General features: G+C 43.3%; 1 long non-coding RNA gene across 3 annotated transcripts in view; it reads left to right on the top strand.

The window, feature by feature from the left end:
* Nucleotides 1–1,833: 1,833 nt before the first annotated feature.
* LOC148102682 (uncharacterized) overlaps nt 1,834–17,598 on the top strand; it is a 30,543-nt gene continuing 14,778 nt past the window's right edge. Inside the window, exons 1-3 of one of the 3 annotated variants that reach the window (XR_015719024.1) lie at nt 1,834–2,071; nt 3,624–3,769; nt 5,501–5,602. This is a non-coding gene — a long non-coding RNA (uncharacterized LOC148102682). Of the gene's footprint in view, nt 2,072–3,623; nt 3,770–5,500; nt 5,603–13,617; nt 13,723–17,598 lie in introns of those variants that run through there. The other 2 variants (XR_015719023.1, XR_015719025.1) reach the window with 2 other exon arrangements.

The raw sequence follows: 17,598 nt of genomic DNA on the forward strand, positions 1-17,598 counted from the left end.
ATGCTAGTAATACTGTAGGAATACAGTAACACAGTAAACCATAACACCAATGTGGAACATTTTTCTGCAGGACAAGTACTTTCATTTCATTATCTTATATAATGTTTGCCAATAATACAGTTCTGAAGTATGTATAGAGTATGTATATGTAGAGTATGGCATGTGTATTTTTATAGTATTCTGTTGTTTGTTTTGCTAAAGCATTGCTTACAGTTCTATACAGTGCAGAGACATGAAGGGGGGTTACATCCGCTAATTTTCTGTACATGCTACTGTTTATGGTATGTAAGTATTTAGTATTTAGTAAGTATTTACTGGATAACATATACCACATGGATGCAGCAAGCTTTGGCAGCTGTGATGTTTTTTTGTTTTTTTAATTAAATTATGTTATTATGTAGTTTGATTAGCGAGCTGAAGTCATAAAATACATGTAAGCTAAATAGTGCTAACTAACAGACTGCGTAATTTGTATCACGCATCGAGCCATGTTCCTGGTGAGACAGTTTTTATTAGCATGCTTCAAATTGCACCAAACTTGGTGGAGAGGTGAAGTTTAGTGATGATAATTAGCAAGTAACTAATTATCATCAGTAGCTGTTTTAGCAGATCACAAACAAGCACTGGTGATGGTTTAATTAAGATTGCGTGCTAATGCTGTAAAGTTGGATGTCTATTAGAGGAACGGCAGATTTTGCACTTTTGCTTTTTACTCAATTCTCGCTCTTGTGTGGAAATTGTTGGTTTGGAACATTTAGGCAATTTCTAAATTTATCATCACAATACATGGAGCATGTGCAACATTTCCCCAAAATGGTTTTGTCACTGCTTCCCAAAGTGCAAGAATCCAGTATGACAAGATAATGTACTCCACGTTGAATTGTGTCATTTCAGCCTCACAAAACTACCCTGTTAGATATATGAGAAAAACCGATGCGAGCTGTCAAACACAGAGACGCTTAACATCCTGTTAGGGGAAATTCTTGGTGGAAACAGAGAGTTCTGGTCACACTTTTTGCTTCATCTCAACTTGAAAACTTTTGGCTGACGGCAGTTTGAAACCCGAAATAGACGTGGAGCTCTTAGCTGGAACAGATGCACATGTGCGTCGTTTCGGCTACTTCTCGACGAGAAAAAGTGCTTGTAGTCGTACGTACATAGACACACACGCACACACACTGACGAGAGCATTGACTGGAAACAATAGATGTGAAGGGGACACCTGCTTGCCTGATATGCACCCCCCCCACATCCTCCCTCCCATCCATTAGGATTCAGTTCAGGGCTCGGCTCTGTCTCCGTGAGTAGGTTAGCCATGTGTGTCATGGTGAAATCCAGTGAATGATAATGAACTAACTGTGTGTGTGTATGTGTGTGTGTGTGTGTGTGTGTGTGTGTGTGTGTGTGTGTGTGTGTGTGTGGAGAGGAGGAGGAGAGGAGTTCGCATGCTTGCTGAATCACTCCCTCTATCCATCCCTCCATACACCTATCTATCTAGACATCCAGCTATTCCTCCTCCTCCACCTCCTCCTCCTCGTTGGCGGTGTGTCGGCTAGAAGGACGGCCCCCATGCTCTGACACACACACATGCAGACGCACACCTCCGCGATGTGTCACTACCCATTCCACCTGCCTCTTCTCGTCATTCTCCGCTCACTGTTCCATCTACCTACACTTGCTCTTTCCCACCCTCTAAACCTCAGTTTGTCTTTATTATTATTATTTTTTTTTAGTTCTCTCTTAGTCTTGCTCTCCACCCCCCCCCCCCCCCCACCCCCCCCACTGTTCTCAACTTCCCCCCACGCTGTGTGTCACCACTGCCGGGAAGGAAGAAAAATGCTCCGGCACACGAGAGCGAAAGGAGAAAACGGTGAAAAGAGTCAAAGGGAGAAGACGGTGAAGACTGGAGTGTGCTCGGAGCACGGCGATGCCTCCATCCGCTACGAGCCACACTCTTCTTTGATGGAATATCCCGGACAGCGGAGGGCAGAAGGAGGGAGAAGAAAAAGAAGGAGAAGAAGAAGAATAACAGGACTGAGAAGACGGGACGGCCAGCGCTCGCCTCAGGAGGGTACGGCAACACGAAATGAAAAGAACAAAAAAAACAACCCATGTATGACATGCTTTTGCCAATCATTTCTCTAACAACTTCAGCTCTTCTGTCCCTTTTGGCGTTTTTCATTTTGGGTTTTGATCTCTCTCGCTCTCTCCCTCTCTCTCTTTATTCCCTTCTCTCTGCTGAGTTGTGTCCACAGGCTCTGTTTGGGACTTTGGCTAATTGTGAAACTATTCTCCGGACTCAGGCAAAGACGAGACTTTCTATACCCCTCATTTCTTTTTCATTCTAATTAATCCCCCCCTGTGCAGACCCTCAAAGAGCCCATCTCTCTCTCTTGCAGTCTCCACAACTCCAGCTCTGCCTCTCTCTACCTCACTCACTGTTTTTTTTCCCCTCGCTCTCTCCATCTGTCTGCCTTTGAGAAGCAAATAATTGGATGTGGAGATTGGCTTCTCTGTGGCTGAGCCAGAGGATTGAGGCTGCACGGCACTTCACACACAGACACACACACATGAAAACACGATTACTCACACACACACACACCTGCAGCTCAGGCTGTGTGTGTGTGTGTGTGTGTGTGTGTGTGTGTGAGAGAGAGAGAGAGAGAGTTTGAATATGAGCTGCAAAGATCTCCCTCGTTTTTTAAAAAGACTAGTTTTCATCGTTTCTTTCTTTTTTTTAAAGAATTTACCAACTTCTGAATGTGCTCTCAAAGCCAAGTATAGACTAAGTAATGTGCCTAAATGACTCTGTGCTTTTTCTTTTTTTTTTTTTGGGGGGGGGGGGGGGGGGATCCTCTGCTGAGGTTTTTTGGGATAAGGAAAACAGATATATATATATATATATATATATATATATGTATATTTCTTCTCTTCAAGTTATGGATGTGAGCTCATTTCTTTGGGGAAAAAGTATTTATTGTAATAGTATTTTACCAAAAGTATTTTTTTACAGTGCAGAAACTAAGAGAGAGAGAGAGAGTGAGCTCGAGCGGCTGAGAGACCTTTGAAGAGTTAGTGGCAGAGGTATTTCCCTGCAGAGAGGGAGAGAGAGACAGAGATGAAGAAGATGAAGAGGAGGCTTCTGAGACAAGAAGACATGAGAGGTGTTGTGATGCTGGCGAAGTTACAGGCTAGCTGGCTGAGTGGAGGACACACACACACACACACACACACATCAACACTTAGAAGAGATGTGAAGCTCCTTTCAGCACACTCTCTGCTCTGAGGCAGGGCGCCAAGTCTCCAGGGATGGAGAGGAGACCTCTCAGCCGTTACACTCACTCTCTCTCTCACACACACACACACACACACACACACACACACACACACACACACACACAGAGTTAGTCACCTTAACACATTTTACACACTCGCAAAGCCACAGATGGAACGAGAGGGACTTTGCTTCGGGACGACCTTTTTCACATTTCTTCTTCTTCTTTTTTTTAATTGTGTTGTATTTCATTATTCACTCTCTCTCTCACTCTCTCTCCTCTTTACCTTCCCGCCCAACCACACATCTCCCGCCTCCCTTTTCTCCTCCTCCTGCTGCTGCTGCTCAGCTCCATCCAAGCTCATTGTCCTCTCAAACGCGCACACACCTCGCCACTGAGAGCGTTGCGTACACGTGCGTGCATGAGGACGGGGGTGTGTGCGCGGCCGGTCTTTCTACGCAGCAGCGCAGCCCGGCACCAGCTTTCACTCTGAGGTGAGTGTTTGTGCGCCGTCTCCGTATCTCACAAACTCACCTTTTTTCTTTTAAGACACAGTTTTTGTGGGTATTGAAGTTTGTAAAGTGTGTGTATGTCATATTATTTGAACTATTTGTGTTTGTGTGTGTGAGTGAGTGTTTGCGTTAACAGGGGTCAGAGGTTCTGCCGGTGACATTTGGATGGCAGCAGGGTTGGATATGGAGCTGAGATTGTGTCCCAGGCTGCTGGTGTGACTGTGAGTGTTATGAGCGTGTGTGTGTGTGTGCGTGCGTGTGTGTATCCGTGCGTGTGCGCTGCCAGAGGGTGAGCTCGGCTCAGTCTGTACGTGCTCTGCTTATGAATTACTGACCACGGCTGGAGTTCTGCTCCCTGCTAGCTCACAAGGAGCCTGCAGATAGCCTCTCTGTGCTTTTTTCTTTCTCTTTTCCTTTTTCACACTTTCCCGTCGCTCCGTCTCTTCCTCTGTCTCTCTCTTTTCTCATTCCGTCTCATTTGAGTCGGGCGTCTTAATTGGCATACCTGCTCGTAGGCAACCGCACCACCAAAGCTGCGCGCTCAATGCATATTCTCACACAACCAGTTTATATGTTGAAATAATCTCCTCTGTCACTCCCTCTGTCACACACACACATTCCACGGCAGATTTAAATATTTCCCGGCGGGGTTGGAGGGTGAACAGAAATAGATCTAATTCTAAATCAGGACTAGAGCTCGGCTCAGGCAGCCACGCCACCCCCCCCTCCCTCTCTCCCTCTGCTACAGCCAGCAGCTACAACACTTGCACTCCAAAAGAAGAAGAAGAAAAGAAAAAAGTTCAAAGATTTGCTGTGAGTTTTACCAGTGAAATATACTGCGACAGCGTGAGAAGAGCAACTCTGAAGGCTTTCCCTCGCCAAACCCCGCGCTGTTCTTCCACATCAGCCTCAGTGCTGAACACGGGGAGACAAAAAGAGCTTCTTAGTTTCAAAGATGCTGATAATCAGACTTCCTTTATTTTTCTTTTTCAGTTTTATTTTGAAGCAATAACGTTAATAAAAAGCAGATTTAAAAAAACGGTTCATTTGCTTCACAGAAACTTGACTTTAAAAAGATTTCGGACAGTTTTAAGCTGTATGGATTTTCCCGTTCCGCCTCTTGGCTGCTACAGTAGCTGGCTGCGGGCGGATTAAAACTGGAGTTAAGATACAGATCTGGAGTTGATGAGTTTCTAGCTGCCTGTCTGTCCGCCTACCTGTCTGTCTGTGATGCCGTGTCTGTGTGCGTCGGGCCTGATTCCAGAGCGGTGATAGGATAGGTCACGGCCTGCTGGCTGCCTCCAGCAGCGCAGGAGAGAGAAGGAGGAAAAGACAGAGATATGGAAAAGAGGAGGACGGCAGGGGGAGCAGGTTGAAGGAGAGCGGGTGTGTGTGTTCATGTGTCAGGTTGTGTGTTTGTGATGACGGTGTGTGAGATAAGGAAGAATGGGGGGGGGGGATAAGATGTGCTGAAGGCTGGATAAGCTGCACCTGGTTTGAGAGAGAAAATAAAAGATAAGAATGCACAAAGAGAGATGTGGGGAAAAGGGGAGGTGGCAGGTCGCAGGAGTGTGTGTGTGTGTGTGTCTGTGTGTGTTTGTGTTAAGCCTCCGATATCTACCTACTGTCTCCTACTTCTCCTCGCCCGCAGTCTCCCTCGCTAACCGCCCTCTTCCTCTTCACTCTCTCCTCTTTCTCTTTTTTGACAATGAGCCGACAGCAAAGAACAAAAGAAGACATAATACATGCAAGCCCTCCTCTCTCTGCAGTCAGGAAGGAGAGGAGGAGGAGGAGGAGACAGGAAAGAGGAGAGAGGTATGAGTAAGGCGCAACATGCAAGGCAATTGTCGTAATCAAATTATATAAAATAAAAAAGGGAATAAATAAAAATAAGCTGTGTGGTTGCTCCAGAAATGTCAAACTTATGAAAGGAAGGTGAATCAGTGGGTGAGTTCCTGGATGTGAGATGGTATGAAAAAAAAAAGAGTTTTATTCATGATCACAGACCAAAGTTTTCAAAATGTGCAGACAAACAAGCCTTCTGCTGTTGTTCTCTTACTGACTTTCTGCACTAATAAGACAAGGTGACATTGAAAACAAAAACCCTCAGGTGACTCTGTGCTTCATCTCTTACCAGCAACTGTTGAGCCGTCCTGTTTCCAGACTCTCTCTGTTGTCTTTAATCTGGACGCAGCGACCTGGAACTGCACTCGTAACGTATGTTTGGACCATAATTAGTTGGAACCAAGAGCAACGACCGATCACTTCAGTGTGCTGCTTCCTTCCAGTAATATCTCTTCTACTTGATTTAAAAACAAAAACAAACAGTAGAGATGTTGGCAAACCGCTACTTTAACCAGTAGCAGCTACGTCTAAGTAGAAGTCATTTTAAGTTCATATAGTGAGATATTAGATTAAAGGTTAGTTCTTTACTTAATGCACTTTTAAGTAAAGTTAAGTAAACCTGAGCCTGGTTCTGCTGGAGGTTTCTTCCTGTTAAAAGGGAGTTTTTCCTTCCCACTGTCACCAAAGTGCTTGGTCATAGGGGCTCATATGATTCTTAGGTTTTTCTCTGTATGCATTATTGTAGGGTCTACCTTAAATATAAAGCACCTTGTTGTGATTTGGAGCTGTATAAATAAAATTGAATTCAATTGAATTAAAAATAAACAACACGACCACATATGCTAATTTGTCGCATCTTTCAATAGGAGCTCGCTTAGTCGACCAGAATGATTACTTTTATTTTCACTGTGATGTCATTCAGAACGACAGCGAGTTACCCGCTCCCTCCGCTGCTTCATCTTCAGCTGTATAAACTCCAACATTATCACTCATACAGTGAGTGCTGCAGTTTATTTCCCTGGTTAACAAACTGGTACAAATGTGAGGCTAATGCTCCAGTTTGAGCTGTTTTTAGCTAAAACAGTTGTAGCTGTAGTGGTTTCATATTTGTATTTTGTATGCTGAAAAGTTTGCTCAGCAGAGGGTTGTCCTGTGCTTCCCATTTGGCTATTATTGTCTGAAAGCAGGCTAGCGGCAAAGAAGTAGTGAGAGGAACCCCAAAGCTTAACCAGATTGTTTGAGCCAACTTATTTCTTAGCAAATATGTTCACACACAACACTATTAATGTTACCAGCCATGCAGTTCATTCACATAAACGGTCATTTTTTTTCAGCTCATTTGGTTTGAATGAAGTTGACACAAAGGTGCAGTGGTTAGCACAAAACTTCCTTGTTCGAGGCTGGAGGTGGAGTTTGCACGTTCTCCGGGTTCCTCCCACAGTCCATAGACATGCGTCTCAGGTTAACAGGTTGATATGGTCTCTCTCTAAGTGATAGACAGTGACCCGTCTGGATGTTCACCCCATTATTACGCAGATGCTTGTTAAAAATCTAACCTGCAGGAGTCATGCTGCAGATATAAAGAGGAATGACTTAACCATAACTCTTTCATGGCATGCATTTTTAATTTCTCTTTGCTATTTGGGCTGATTGGGACCTGATGAATGTAAAAACAAAGAGTTACCAGATATTTTTTGAACCTGATTTTTGTTTCTGAGAAAAATGAGATCCACATATGAGGACATTCATTTTAAATGTTGATAGATCAGTGGCACTATAATGTCCTCTTAAGTAGATATCAGGCCCTTGTAGAGCAAAAAAAGTATTTTGGTCTAGACAACCCAAAATGTGATGTCCACATATGTGGACGCCAGGTCCTACGAGGTTAAGAAAGCAAAAGCATGTCTTTTATCCTGTCTTCCTTCTCTCACCCCAACCGGTCACAGCAGATGGCCCCGCCCCTCCCTGAGCCTGGTTCTGCCGGAGGTTTCTTCCTGTTAAAAGGGAGTTTTTCCTTCCCACTGTCGCCAAAGTGCTGCTCATAGGGGGTCATATGATTGTTGGGTTTTTCTCTGTATCTATGAAGCGCCTTGAGGCGACTTTTGTTGTGATTTGGCGCTATATAAATAAAATTGAATTGAATTGAATTGAATTGAAAAGTAATTACGCTTACATACAGATTTAACTGGCTAATTTGTGGATTGTATAGCATCAACAGGATTGCACTGGTTTTCCCTTTGCCTTACTTACACCAGATAATTAATGGTTGCTGATTATTACACATAATAGAGGACTCCACACACACACATGCAGTGATCACACCCGGCCAGCGATTTCAGCTGCGGTAATTAAAGAAGCGTTAGCAGTGAGTGAATAAAACATGCATCAATCCCTCTTCCCTTCATTCGAACCCCCTCCTCCATCTTTTTTTTCACTGTCTGTTCCTTTCTCTTTCCCCCACCCTGATGTAATTCTCCAGCATCTTCCTTTCCTCCAGTTCATCTGCCCCCCACCCACTGTTATTGCGCTGCTTTCCTCATCTCCTTCCTTGTTCCTGCTCTTGCTCTTTTCTGCCCTCATTTCCTCCTTTATCATAGTCTCCCTCCTCTTACTCTTCGCCTCCTCCCATCAGACTCCAGCCTCTCCTCTCTAGCATTCCCCAGAGATGAACCAATGTGTGCAAGCTGTTGCAGCAGGAGTAGTACAGGTGTAGATAGAGCTATCGTGGTGGGGATGCGCTTGGAAACATGTCGTTTTTTGCACGCGCGCACACACACCTTGTAGGCACTGCAGGTGCTGCATCAAGATAAATGAGCCGTCATTAGCCAATCAGGTCAGCCGGTGGGAGGGCGATGGAATACCGAGAAACGAGATCAGCTAGTGGAGGTCACGCCTGTGACAGGAGGGATGTGTGTATTTATGTGTGTGTGCTGCGTGGTGAAAGTGAGAAGGAGGATTCCCTGATTAGATGTGAGCAAAGTTTTCTTCTCCTCCTGCTTTTTTACTGCTCAAACGTCTCCTTCCTTCCTCTGTTACTGTCTCCCCCAACCCTCCCTCTCCCCACCAGCACTGTTCTGGGAAAGTTGAGCGTTGCTGAAGATTGTTGCACTGCAATTTGACGGCCTAATTGGTATCTGCGGCCGGTTGTTTATCTCTTCATGGTGACTCGGTGCAGTGAAGGAGACAGCGATTGAGAAGGAATTTAAAAGCGTTTCAAAAGTCTTGTTTGCACCTCTGAATTTCTGCTGGAGGGAGAAGCTGATGTCATATTGTGTCTTCAAGCTCCAGGGGAAAGCCTAACTAGTTAGAGAGAAAATCAGACTCACGTATATTTTCATTAGAGCACCGTGATCTATGAGCGTGCATGTGCATGTATATGTTTGCCCTCCTAACATTTACTCTGGGGCTAATACAAATGGATTTATGCATAACGTGCTCATTCTCACAGCTAATGTGCTGCTGGGATGGAGGAAGGTAAATGATAAACCCCATGGAAAAAACCCTCTAATCTCACTTATTCTCTCCCTCTCTCTATGAATGTGTGTGTGTGTGTGTGTGTGTGTGTGTGTGTGCGCACATGTATAAAGGGCTTTCAGGATGGCCGCTAGCTTTCTTTGATCACTAATCCTTTCTCTGGCCTGACTTTCTGTCCCTCGTTCTTTTTTTCCTCTGCCCATCTCGCCGCTCTCCTCTCATCTCCTCTCCCGCGCTCGCCTTGCCATGTCTGCATTGTGAGCAGCTTACAGGCGGCTATCTAGGACAGGGTGCCCTCTCTCTGTCTGTTTCTGACTCAGGGTAGTTCTCCTTTTTCCCTTCACCGCTGCTTTACTATTCTCTGATTTCTCAAGCATTAAAGATGCAATCCTTTCTTTTCTTCTTAAAACACAATACATTCTGTTTATTTAGAGTTTCTGGTCCTCGGCATCCTTCCTCCTGTGCTTGCTGGGTATGGTGCAATGCTTTTCCTAGCACACCTCTGAGCATAAAGTGCAGCGCAGAGCAGGTGTTTCAATGGAAAATCAAGTGCACCAAAAACGTGCGTGAGTGTTAATGTGAAGCACATTTTGCTAGCTTAGTGTGAGTATTTTTATCTGTTTGGCCTATTCTACAAAGATCAGTGGAAATAAGGATCAAAATTATTTGAACCAATACAAACTGATGGAATAATATAAAAGTACAAGAAGAAAAATACAGGAAATGTTCAAATAACAACAGAAACACAGTGCACTGCAGGGTTAACAGCTACACAATTAGCCCTTAGAAGTATTATGAAATGAGAAAATTAGTGTTTTGCTGTTGTTGCCTGGGCTCTGGAAACTTTACTAATATTATCACTATTGAAAGGTTAAAACGAGACATCCAAATACAGGCAAACAGGTTTGGTGCGTACAAGATTAGCTTGCTACGTGCTACAAATATGAGCAAACACATTCGATGTCTGAGATCAATAGAAAGACTACAAAAACGCCACTGTTGAGTATGGAGTAAAAATTGCATTTTCTCAGGTCAGGCCACACATCTTAATAATTTTTTGAACAAAGCTACATATTTTAGTTACTCTGCTGTAAGCTAACGTCATAAGCTAATTTGCTAAGACCTTAAGTTTAGCATTTTTTGCTCTATAGAAAACTAAAGAGAGGACTGGATTTTGTCCTCTGTTTCCTTTCAGGTCATTGCTCTAAGAAGAGATACCTTTTTGGATAAATGGTGAATTAAGTTTTTAACCAATATATATGAACTGTGAGTACTGAAAGGACAGTTTTAACACAGTTTTGGCCTGGCAAAATAAAAGCGCCGTCTTTCATTTCTCTCCATTCATTTTCCTTATCCTGAGATCACTGTGACCTTTCTGTCCTCTTTTTTTCTTGCTTTCTCTCTCACTCGCTATCTTTCTCCTTGCTCTCAGTTTCAGGTAATCTGTCCAACCAGCTGAGGCGAGAAATCTCTTGACTGCAGCGCACACAAACAGTCTCTCTCTGTCCCTGTTGCTCTCTCTGCCTCTTGCTCTCTCTCTCTCACAGTTCACAGCTCATCTAAAGCTCCTGCCAATGCTCACGGCATTATTATTCACCATGTTCATAACTTTACAGAGGAGCCCTGTGGTCGGCCAGACAGTTGTAGTGCTACCGAGACCTCGTAATCTCTCTGCTCTCTGCGCGGGCCTTGTTAAGCCTTATTCTCCACTGGGAACCTGGAGGTTATAATTATCCTACCTTGAGCGGTCCAGGAGCACCTCGGTTGCTCTCTGTAGTTCTGGTGTCGCTCCAAGAAAAAGGCAACAGAGACTCTACAGAAGGCAAGTGATAGCACAGAAGCACCAGCACTGGGGACGCTAAGCTCTAAATTTTCCAGGTAAATGATTGTGCTGTTGGTGAGTGCTGTTTCGACATCATCTCTTACAAGAACAACAGGACACGTCCGACCACACTTAGCTTTGACCGTAGGCGTATTTTCTATTAATGTTTTGATGCTTCATGGGTCATGCTAAATATGTACTCTCCACTTTCTGGGAATCGAGGAGTTGAACAAAGCAGAATGAAAACTGTATAAATAGACCCAAAAACATCTTCTTTCTTTTGTTTTATTTTTTTAAGCTCAGTTGTTCTCTTGGTCTCTCCAGTTGTTTTGGGGAGCTAACACGCTATCGCCTGAATAACAGTGTTTATTAGAACCACAAATTCATGTGTTGTAGTTCTGCAGATGGGATAACTCCCACGCACAGACACATGGAGATTTTCTCTGTTTACCATCAGCAGGTCCCACTCCTGGGAGAAACAAATTCCCTTCTTGAACACCAAAGCAATGAGCACAAGAACAACACCAGTTTCCCCGGTACGTCGCGTCTAGATAAGACCCTAATGTCGGTCAGCCTCTACCTCTAGCCACCTCTTCCATTTGAGAAGCCTGCTTTCTAGAATCATGGCAAACTGACAGACTGAAATCACTTGCAATTATCCTCAAAGTAATCTGGCATTACATTTTACCTTTTTAGTTTCAATAAAAATCACCCTATCCTTTATCAGATAGGATAGTTGAGTCAGATGTCCCCAAATAGCTGCTAGCTATTTCCTTTTCATCACACTTTAAAACAAATGTTTAAAATGACTCATGTATAAAACTTTTTTTGGGCTAACCACCATGACGTATTGTTTGCAAAGTATTTTTGAAACTTGTCATTTCCCCAGACCTCTACAATGGTGGTGCAGTGCAAAGTTGACGTAGCGCGAAGGTAGTCGCAATAATGGAAAAGACGGCAGGTTGAAATAAGCAATCCTTTACGGGCCAGAATATCTAACCTGGTTAGTATGAAACGTTGGCGTGTTTTACTGTTTTTGGATCGTTTTTGATCTCTTGATTCAAACATAGACTTAAAGCACTTCGAATGTAGAAGTTCCTTAAACCTGCTTTCTTTCTTGTGTCCAACAAGATGGTTGAAAAGGAACTAAACCTGTTGTGTCGAAAACAGATCTTGAGCTGCCTTGCTCCATGACCTCAGTAAACACTTTCCTGAGTTTATTGTCGTGGTTGGTAGTTTCAAGTCTTACCAGGTTACCGAATGCATTATGGCAGCAATTCCCAAAGTCAAGAGTGCTGTGGCCCACTTAAAAGTCCCACGGGGCCCACCCGAGCTTCACTGTAATCAAAATACAAGAGAAAGTGATGTGTTTCCTTGAAGATTTTATTTTTAAAAACACTAATCGCTAATGCTACACAGTCATATTGCAAAGTGTCAAGGCCAGTCTGTGACCCACCTGCCACTGGGACACAAACTTCAATACAAAAGCAAAAAAATATTACCTTTTATTCACTTTTTAATGAATAAATACATTTATATAAATTTGTGCTGTTAGCGTTAATCTCGTTAAAATAACGTTAACACCATAATCGCATTAACGCAGCAAATCTCTGTTAGCGAGTTATCGCAGCTCGCCCCGTGTGTAGGGCTGGACGTTAATGCGTTAGCGAGCTAACCGCGCTAATGCGTTGATGTGGTGCAGCCCCACGCACGGGGCGAACAGAGATTTGCCACTTTAATGCGATTATGGTGTTAACATCATTTTAATGAGATTAACGCTAACAGCACTAATATAAATATGTAAGTTTCTGTTGTTACTGCGGCCCACGTGCAGTAGCTTCAAGGGCCACCAAGGGGCCCCGGCCCACACTCTGGGAATCGCTGCATCATGGTTCTCATTTTTTAAATCGTAGTCCCCTGTTTGTCAAAATGGACGATGAAGCAAGACACACTTTAGGCCTCGTAGCTAGAAAAGTTACTCAGTGAGTCCACCCTCGAACTGTCGGCATAGTTTGCAGAGGTTATTCCGTGTGACTTGTAAAAACTATATATTATGATTCTCAATTCAGAAGTGTAAACTTATCCTGTAGAAATGATGGATAGGTGGAGGAGCAGGTGAAGCAGTAGGATGGTTTTTGGTGTGCATCAGGAGGCAAAGATGTGTGTGTGGAGGGATTGAGGGTGAAACACAAAGCAGTGGCCTGTGGAGAAGAAAGAGAGCTCCTCTGTGTTTAGAAGTCAATAGGCTCTTTGTTCACTGATCCTGGGACACAGTTAGCCATGAGACACACTGACACTTCATACACACCATAATGTACCTGCGGACACACACACGCAATTTAAATACCTAAGCCCGAAAGGGCATTCCTCCATTTTCAAAGTAGCTGCTTTCCAGTTTTAATCTGTCTACATACATATGCCACTCTTTATCGCTCAGCCCTCAGCTTTGGTGTCTTTATGTTGAAACTACAGAGAAAACCATTACCTTGACTCTTTCTTTCACTTATCTGGGAGGGGGGATGCGGGGAGGGGTCAGTGGGTTTTTCTTTTTTTTTTTTTAAAGAAAACTGGACAGAGGATATTTTGTGTGAGAACAAGAGAAAAAGGGTTGGGAAACAGAGAAGGGGGCAGGGCTGCAGGTACAGGTAAAAGCTTTGTGCAGGTACCAGAACCGAATACGTGAATTCAGATGGAAAAGAGAGCAGGAGGCGCTCTGTATGTTGGAGTCAGTCGCACAAAATGGCAGGAATTGGTTCTTCTGTGGCTTCACGGTGACCTGGAAAAGTGCATAATTGTAAGTATACATAAAGGTATTTCTCTAATTTTGTGTTATCTCTTGAGCTGTAAAAGAGGAACTCGTGACTTTCGGGAGCTATACTGTGTTTCTTCCTAGTTGTGCAACCGCGACTCATTCGGGGTTTGTTTCGGGCAAATATTTAGAAACAAGAAGATGTTTCCTTTTAAATGAAGTCTCGCGCATTCAGTTTGGCATTACAGTTTTTTTCTGTTACAGCTATTTTGGTTTTTATTGAAAGGTTGATAAGGACATTGATCTAATTGCACTTAACCTTAGATGGGTTGCCTGTGACCCGGTGAACCCCAAGAGGTTAATAATGTGTAAAACTTTCCATGAAACGAGTGCTGTGGAATTCAGGGTTTTTTTGGCCATTGCCGAGTAGAACTTCTGGTTCTTGCACCAGTGAGAGCAGGTAAGGCGCTTGATGGGAAATGTTCTGGATGGGAGGTTTCTCAGTGGCTACTTATTTTCCATGAGAAGAAGTCAGGCACGTGTCAGCACGAATCACGCTCACACACAAGGTTCCTGCTTTGTATGTATGTGTGTATGTGTCCGAAGGCGGGCCCGATATAAATAATGGATAAAGGTCTAATAAGTTTTCTGTGTTATGTCTCTGGGCTGTTGACCATTGGGATCAGCATTAGGATCCCGTCACTCAAACTGTGGCACAACACTCGGCTTATCTGTGTTCTACGCACACAAATGCACACACACGTCCACGCCAACACTCCCACACGTCTGCGTACGCGCTCGCAAACACTGATCGCCTTATCTCATTGTCCAAACAAGAAGATAACAAATAAACCGCATTGTCTGTTTCCACAGAGGATCTCGATAAGACACAAATCAGCTTACGCACACAGACAAACGGACACACGCGTAAATATCTACAAACAGCGCACACAAGGAAGCGGTGCGAGTTTTCACAGGGAATGACGGTGGGAAAAAAAAGGGATTAAAACAAGGATGGATGACTTTGACATTAATCCCACCTGTTTCAAACTCTTTCTGAGTGACCCTTTTGCTCCATTTTCAAGCCCTGATACCTTTATCTCTCATTTCTTCTTATCTTTCCGGCACGTCTTTGCAGCCCTCTGACTTTCCGATTCCCATGCCTGTTGATACCGCAGGCTGCTGAAAAAAGAGGGGATTCCCCTTCAGTCTGAAAAGTAGCTCTTTGTTCACCAAACAAGGTACCACATATTTTAGATGTGATTGAGGTTATTAGCTGGATGAGTATATACTATTCTGCTGATCGCAGTAGTAAATATCAGAGAAATAATCTGACACTGATCTTTTCCAAGCACTTCTTTTTGGCACATTAGCTACTTTTTCACATATACAAGACTACAGCTAACAGCAAGTTAGCATGGCTTAGCATAAAAAAACCGTACATCACAAAAACTGATACCTCTGAAACTCTGCAGGGTTCCAAAGATTTAATGCAATCCTTTTTTGTCCTTTTATCTCAAGGCAGGTGTAAATAATTATTCTATTATGTATTCAGATATCCTCATTCATTCCTATTCAGTGAGGCCCATCTCATAAGTACCTTCTTCTGCATCCCCTGACTGAACTGCAGCCAAGGCCTGGCTCAATAGATCGGCTTCAGCTGTATTTCTGCCATACAGCAGGTACCATAAAAACTGTGGGAACAGGCACTAGTTGGAAACAGCGCCATAAAAAATGGTTGCACACAATAAAAGTCATGTATAGAGAAATTATGCAGTTGAGTTGGATAATCTGGAAGAATTCATAAAAAAAATAACAGTCAACTTACCAAAGCTGCTCAAAGACAGACCGAGCTGTGAGCAGAACTGAAGGTGAGAGAGAGCTTCAGCTATAAAGGCTGTGCTCGTGACGTTCGTGCCATAGCTTGTGATGCTGGCGGTAGAGCAGGTCACATACCAGTTAGATCAGCGGCCCCCCAACCTTTTTTGCGCCACAAGCCGATTTAATGTCAGACAATATTATCGCTGTGTAACACATTGTGTAACTTTATTAGCAGCGTCCGCCTGAAATACGGCAACAACATTGAGAGTAACATCCTCCTCTCTGCCCCTTAATGCTCTCTGGTCACTATGGTAACGCGTAAATATTTCTTTCAAAATAAGACGCACAACTACAACACGGGAAAAGACCCAGGGAAACCGAGTTAACGATAAAAACCCTGAAAACCATAAATTTCACACCCGAGCCTCAACTCTCGCGGCCTGGTACCAAACGACTCACGGACCGGTACCGGTCGCCTGGGGGTTGGGGACCGCTGAGTTAGATCAATTATCAGACGACCTGGCTGCTCCAATCTGCATGCCAATGTGTCCTTGAGCAAGATGATACTGAACCCCAAGTTGCTCTCACATCCAAGTGTTAATGTTACACAGAAATCAGTTAGGCATAGAAAAAGGTTCTTGTATGAATGAATGAGGCGGTTTGTTTGAAGTGCTGTAAGTGCTCAAGTAGAGTAGAAAAGCACTATATAAGAAGCAGTCTATTTACCATATAGGACGATTATTAAATCTGAATTTAAAACATTCGCCTGAATGTAGGGCTGCCACGATTAGTCGACTAGTTACGATAACGTTGACAATCAAAATCGTCGACGACTGATTTAATAGTCGACACGTTGTTTGAAGCTTTGTAAGATCCCAAAAGACGCATGAAAGTAGTAGGATTTAAGAGTGTAATACCAGACTGAAACAGAAGATGGCAGCACTGCATGTACAAGGATGCCAGCTGCCGTTAAACCCCGAAGGAGAAGCTCTGTCCCAGAATTCATAGCGCAGCCCAGCTCAGTTTCCAACAATGGCGGCAGCTAGTTAGTTTTAATATTACTCTTATTATTGTTTCTGGGTCACAAAATAAACGTTTAACATATTTTCAGGCGAGAATGTAGCTGTGTAAACCTCAAATATCTGCTCAGTTTATCAAGACACCACATATTTTCAAAAGCGCTCCGACGTTTTCGGAGACGTCTGTTACCCACTAGCTTGATAGCTAGCCGGGAGCTAGGCTCACTAGAGCCCGTGAGAACAGCGGACTCCCGGCAAATCGTTTTCAAACCCACCGCCGTCTTTCGCTACTCAGGTTAAACATGATATATAAGTCACTTAGATAACTTAAAAATGTTATTGTTTGGCTTTTTTCAGTATTTTATTTGTTCCTGAGTAAATCGGTTTGGCTGAGATTAAAGTTATAGTTTTTACACAGCTGAATAAATGTCAAGCAGACAGCTGATTATCAGAAGTGTGAGATGCTTGAGAATATACTCCAGTGTCCTGTTATATTTTAGATAGCAAGGAGTTTATTAAACTTCACCGAAACAATCTGCAAATTTCATCAAAAGTTTAATAAACTATCATCTTGTCTTTATTTTTAGTTAGCACATACCTTAAACACTTAAAGCTGTAAGCTAATGATAGTTATATAAGAGCAGATGCGGCTGGTGCAATAAGCTGTATGTTTTACGTCCAATGGATGATGATCTGATTAGTCGACTAATCGCAAAAATAATCGGTGACTAGTCGACTATCAAAATAATCGTTTGTGGCAGCCCTACCTGAATGAGATTGTGAGAAACAAAGAATAATATATTTTGTGAAGATTAATAAATAAATTGCATTTTGTGGAAGACAACCATTTCAGCGCCTGGGACACCTCATGACATCCAAAAATACTAATATATGAAACCTTCTTGCTAACCTTCTCATCATCTACTGTAAGCCAGACCCTGACTTGTTCTCCCAGCATCTGGTATTGTTCCTGGTCAGCCTTTACAAGCAACACTAAATATCTCTGCTAACTTCAAAAGTTACTTCTAGTTAGAGCTGACTAAGCCAACAAACTAGTTAGTTGTAGGGATACTTGGGCATA

The sequence above is a fragment of the Neolamprologus brichardi genome, chromosome 5 (assembly GCF_056152115.1).
Source record: "Neolamprologus brichardi isolate AB-2024 chromosome 5, ASM5615211v1, whole genome shotgun sequence".
Lineage (NCBI taxonomy): Eukaryota > Metazoa > Chordata > Actinopteri > Cichliformes > Cichlidae > Neolamprologus > Neolamprologus brichardi.